The sequence below is a fragment of the Miniopterus natalensis genome, chromosome 9, assembly GCF_054644295.1.
Source record: "Miniopterus natalensis isolate mMinNat1 chromosome 9, mMinNat1.hap1, whole genome shotgun sequence".
Taxonomy (NCBI): Eukaryota; Metazoa; Chordata; class Mammalia; order Chiroptera; family Miniopteridae; genus Miniopterus; species Miniopterus natalensis.
Window position 1 is genome coordinate 27,139,702 of NC_142089.1, and position 6,000 is coordinate 27,145,701.

Here is a 6,000-nt window from a genome sequence, read left to right on the forward strand (position 1 = left end):
AGGTGCTAAGCACTGTGATTAGTGGATTATCACCCTCTTCCTCCTAACAGCTTTCTGAGGTTGTGAAGTCACTTTGGGGACAAGGAAGCCCAAAGAGGGTCAGGGATTGGGAAGTGACAGCTTCAAGTTTTGAAGCCATGTCTGACTCCAGAGCCCTACACCATGGAGCCTCCCCCAGACCTGGCCCCGGACCCCCCTGCTCTGTTCCCTCAGCCCTTCCAGTCTGACTGAGCCCAGATCTACTGGAGGGGTAGCTGAACAGGGCAGGACAGCTCAGATCCAGTGGAGGTGGCCCCTGGGGTCTTGTTCCCGCCATGGCGTGGTCTGGGCCGCCTGCCTGACAAGTCTGCAGCCCTGCCCTGCCATTAGTGGGCAGCCAGAGGGGGTGTCTGCAAGCACCAATGCTGGGGTTCCCGGGGCCGCTTGCCTATTAGTGGCTGGTGGCTTCATAGTGATTTATTGGGACTTCTTCATTTCCCCTTGGTCCTCTATAAACATATTTATACCACCAGAGTGACCGATAAATTTCCCTTATGAATCCTGTTATCTCCCCCATTAACCATCCGTCACCTTTTATGCAGCCATGATGGGCTGGGCCAGGGCAGTGGGGCTGGGTGGGAGGCCCACTGCCCGAAGCCCTGGGCCCAGTGAACTCTTCACCTCCCCCACTGCTCCCCAGACAGAGCAGCCACTGCTGCCTTGGAGCTGCCTCTAGAATGAGGCCTCGGAACAGACTGGACCTGGCGGGCCTTTCCTTCTGGGTCTCACAATGAGCAAGTCCCTCTCAGAGCTAACCTGAGTCTCTCCCACTGTAGCTCTGGCTTTAGCTCTTCTAAGTGAGCAGGTGTCTCCTGTAGCTGCTGCCACTGCTCTTCTCCCTCTACCCACCCTCAGCTCTCACCCTCACCCCCCTAAGTGCCGCAGAAAGCTAAGACACAGTGAGATTTGGTAACAGGGGCCCAGATGTCAGTTGGCATTTGCTAGGCACCTCCTCTGTGTCAGTCACTTTACATCTATGATTTCATGTGATCCTCCCCAAATCTTGGAGCCAGACATTTATAGTTCCATTGACCAGGTGAGGAGATAAGGCTCAGAGACATTAAATGAAGAGCCCATCACTCAGCCAAGGGGCAGAGCTGTGATTTGGAGTTTTTCTGGCCCTAAAGCTTATACTTTCAACCACTGTACTCTGCCACCTCTTCAGATGCCCTGGGCTAGAAGGGGTTAATCCAGGAAAGCCTACCTGTGGAGAGGGCTACAGAGCAGGGGAAGAGGGAGAAGAGCAGGGAGGGGATGGGGCCTCAGTGGAAGGCTGGCAGGGAAAAGGGGGCAGGGCTGTGGAGTGGGGAATGACTTCCACAGTTGGGGAAACTTGGATACCTGCTCAGAGTCAGGCCCAAAGCTGCTGGGGGTGGGGGACAAAGTCTCTAAGAGCCCCAAAGCACCTGTTCTGCCCACATCTGGCGGGCTAAGGGGCTCTCAGATCAAGGCCTTACTCAGATCTTGCCAGTTGTGTGACTGGGGAGGCCCCGCCTTTCTCTAGGCCTCAGCCTCTGCCTGCACTTGGGCCTGGAGTGTTCTGCCCTTTGAGTACCTGACATATCGGCTTCCTTGAGAGATGGCTGTGTGTATGTGGGATGCCTGGGAGCCTTATTTTCTCTCCCTTCACCCACAACATCAGCCAGAATGGTGAGAGCTCCTCTGGAGTAGAGGTGACTCACACTCTCTCATGGAGAGCAATTTCCAGACTTAGGCAGACTGAAGTTCCCCTGGGCCCTGGCATTGCTTCTCTGGCCCAAGGAGGATGCACACAGGTGAATGTTACTCACCTCATTTCAAGGAGGAGGAAACTTAGGCCCAGAGAAGGAAGGAATCTCAGCAAAGAACTGAACCCTGGGTTGATACAGTGACTGGGAGGGGACTCAGATGTGTTTGAGCCAAGAGGTAGCAGAGTGGGGCTGAGGAGGGGGTGGAGTGTAGTCAGCTGGGTCTGGGTTGGCCCTAGGTCAGGGGTGGTGTGCTCGGCTCTCTGAAGGATGTTTAATTTCTCCTGTTTCCAACAATGCCATGCCATCCTGGGTGGTCTCTAGGGGAGGCTAGGGCAGGGGGGATTATGGGCTAACATGTCAAGGAAACAGATTCTCCTCTGACTTCAAGAAGATCTGGCAGGTCATTCTGGCCATTCCCCTGCCTCCCATGGTTCAGAGGGAGTTGCTGTTGGTTATAAGATACTTCCTGGCTCTCCATACCACAGCACCTGTGGGGAAACAGCCACGCTGGGAGGAAGGAGACCTGCTGTGCAGCCTGGAGCATGTTCTGGCCCTTTCTGAGCCTCATCCCTTAGAAAATCTCCAGCTTAGACACCAGGCTCCATGCTGCCATATGCCACAGGGACACCCCTCCCCTCAGAGAGAGCTTCTGAAGTGGCCACGAGGGCAGAGACAAGCAGGCATCACAGCCAGACACTGCTCATCTCTCCCACAGTGGTTCACAGCTTGTTCCCTCTCCTGGTCTCACCTGCTCTTCTCCTTCCTTTTGCTCTCTCTGTCCTACCAACTGTCTGTCTGTCTTTCCCTCTCTGTGCCGGCAGCCCCTCCCCCATGCCCTCTCCTCTTTGCAAGGTTGGAGGGAGGGGTAGAGCAGGGAGTGTGTGTATAAGAGAGTGCGCAAGAGCTCCCTCCCTCTCCCTTTCTGCCCCCTCCTGCTCTCTCCTCCCACACTCACACACACACTCTCTCTCTTAGTCATTTTCAATGTCATAAATTTCCACGTCTCTCTCCTCTACTCGGCTATTACCTGCGCCTCCGTCACCAGCCCTGCTCTCGCTCCCAGATGGGCTAGGCCATCTCCGCTTTGCAAATGACTCAGGGAGAGAGAGGCAGGGAAGGAGGGAGAGAAAGGAGCAGAAAGAGATGGGGAGAGATTGAGAGAGATTGAGAGAAAAAGCCAGCGAGCAGAAGACAAGAGACTGAAGCAGAAAGCAGGAGAGAAGCAGCCCAGATAGCCCTCAGCCCTCTCTTCCTGCTTCCTCCACATATAAAAGTCGCTGCCACTAGGGAGACTGCCTGCATCAGGGCAGGAGGGCAGGGTGGCGCTGAGTCTGGGGGTGGAGTCGGGTCACCCAGCACCTGCTTCTCTGTGGGACTTGCTGCAAGTCCTTCCCCCACTCATGTTCCTGAAGGCCTCTCCATGTGCCAGTGCTGTGCTAGTGGTGAACCAGACACCTGGTATTCCTCTCTCCTTAGGCTAAGCCTAGGAGGCATACAGATAGGGAGATGAGCCCCCTGCTTACAATGTGCTAGGACACTCGGGGACACTTGTGGGGTGGGGGTGGGGGTGTGATTTCAGAGTTCTCAGGATTGAAAGTGGCTGCCCTGGGAGCTGTGCCTCTGGCTCCTGCACAGAGCTCTCGTCTACGCAGGGCCTTCTCACCACCAGTCTGAAGCTCCCTCCTCCACTCCTATCTTTAAAAAAAAAAAATAAAAAAAAGTATATATAGTTTTTATTGATTTTTAGGGGGAGAGGGAGGAAGAGGGGGAGAGAGAGAGAAACATAGATGTGAGAGTGAGACATCAGTTGCCTGCTGCCTCCTGTTTCCTCCATGTCCCCTACCCGGGATTGAGCCTGCAACCTGGGTATGTACCCTGACTAGGAATTAAACCAGCAACATTTCAGTGCACAGGATGAGCCAAACTGGCCAGGGCTTCCACTCCTGTCTTCATGGGAACTCTAGGCTTTCTCAGCACTGGTTCCTCAGATGGTAGCAGGGCCCTGGGAAGAGTAGAATGGTCTTGGAGAAAAAGCATTTTCAGGAGACCCTGTGGTTGGAAAGTGAGGCAGAAGGAAGATCCAGGTGGAGGTAGAGTGGCAGGACTGGGGACAGTGTGGACAAGGAACCAAAGGTCCCTAAGATGCTGCCAGGAGGAACTCAATGAAGCACCAGCCCCTGCTGCTGTTGCTGCTGATGGTGGTGTGTGTGGGTACTGCTGGTGGTGCTGGGAGGACATGGACCGCGGGCCTGGGCCTAATACCAGAACCTCCTAAAGATTTCTGGCTGTATTCTCAATTTCTTTCTAAAAACATAGATATGAACATGAAACTCTCTTAGTTCAACCTTTCAGTGGCTCCTCACGCCACTTGAAAAGAAACCTGAACACTTTATCCTGGTTTAGGAGGCCCCGCTGTTCTGACCCCACCTCTCCCTCCAGCTTCTCCCCCACCCCTCCTCTCCGGGCATGGCCTCCAACCTGCCCAGGGCATTTGCACTCACAATTCTCCTCTTTCCACATGGCTGACCTATATGGAGGAGCCAACCCTGACTACCCCATGTAATGATTGGTCACCCCACTAACTATCATGGCCTTCCGAATATTTATTTTGTGGCACTTTTACGCTCTGTTGTTATTGGTTTATTACCTGTTTACTTGTTCAATGTCTGTCTTCTCTGATGGACTGTGCCTTCCATGAAGTCAGGAGCCATGTTTTTCCTGCTCATCAAAGACAGTATCTGCCATGTCATGAGCCCTCAAAAAGTATCTGTTCAATGGATGGATGAATGGATGTTGGTGTAGGCACACCCTGCTGACCTTGGTTTAGATTGGAACTGGTGTGGGGATGGATGTTGAGGGTGGTCTGATGGTTCCAGGTTGCTGTCTGTCTGGCAAATTTGTTGAAATCCCAGTGGGACAGATTCCATTTCAGTGGGGAGAGGCATCTTATTCTGATGTTGGGAATTTAGCCTGTGACCAGGGTCGGTCCTCATAAAAGAATTTTACTCAACCAAAACCCATATACGAAGTTCCTCTATCTATGGGTAGACACACACACATTCACACTCACCACAGGCACACTCATACCCATGCACAGAACAGCCTAAAATAAGCCACACTCACACACATAGACAGAATTCCCCAGAGATGTATACACACCAAGGCACACAGGACAAGCCCAGTTACCCACATTCCTACACACACTGGACACAACCCTACAAGTTTATGGTTGGATGGATATACGCATACACACCCCTATAAATGTGTACCTATGTGTGCAGACACAGTCATAAAAACCAACATAACTGAACACTAAAAACATCAATGGAGAAGACACCTGTTCACTTGCTCACTGACCCAGGAGTCCACACTATGGAGTGACAGCCTGGGCTCTGAGCTGCCCTCCACAGGGGATGCATAATGCTGCTGAGTGGTCCACACTCTCCTGCCTCATCCCTACATCTCCCTTGCTCCACTACTCCAACCCTCCTGGTCTTGTGAGGGGCTCAGGCTTCAGGAGACTCAATCTGTGGCTCAGGTGAAACTGGAGTCAAGGCTTGGTCTGTGGCCAAGGTCAAGGTTCACTGGGTGACGGGGGTCAGACTCATCTGGAACCAAGGTCAAAGTTCAGATAGGGACTGAGATTTTTGTTGATGCCCCTTGCCTCTGCTCACAGGTATACCTCCTATATGTGCCATCCCAAGGAGCTGCCTGTGGAATGAAAGTCTGGGTCTTCACCGTGCATGGGCCTCTGCAGCAGTGTAGGGTGGGGGGGCAGGTGGGGGACCGGGCTGGGCAGATAGCTGTGAGGTACGTTTCCATCTCCGCGGGTCGGGCGGGCGAAGCCATTTCCAATCTGCTCTCTATCATTTTCAATATCATTAATCCCAGACACTCTATTTTCCATGCCTGCGCAGCCAGGCCCCCGAGTGTGCGCCGTGTAAAGTGACACATATTCATCACGGGCTCGTGGCGCCCGCGCCGACGCTGATACAATATTAGTGTTGCCCCCCCGCCCCCCCGCTCGGGGCCGCTCCGCCCGGCTCCCCGATGGCACGAATCCATCACCTGGAGCCCGTGTCACTTCCCCCAGCAGCCACATTTGTTTGGGCACTTAGGAGGTAATTGTGGCACATTAGCTGGGGTGGGGAAGGGCGCTGGGCCCCTGGGAGGAGGGGAGGCCAAGGCATCCTTTCCCACAGCCCAAGCCCATCCTGGCCTAGTGCTGCTC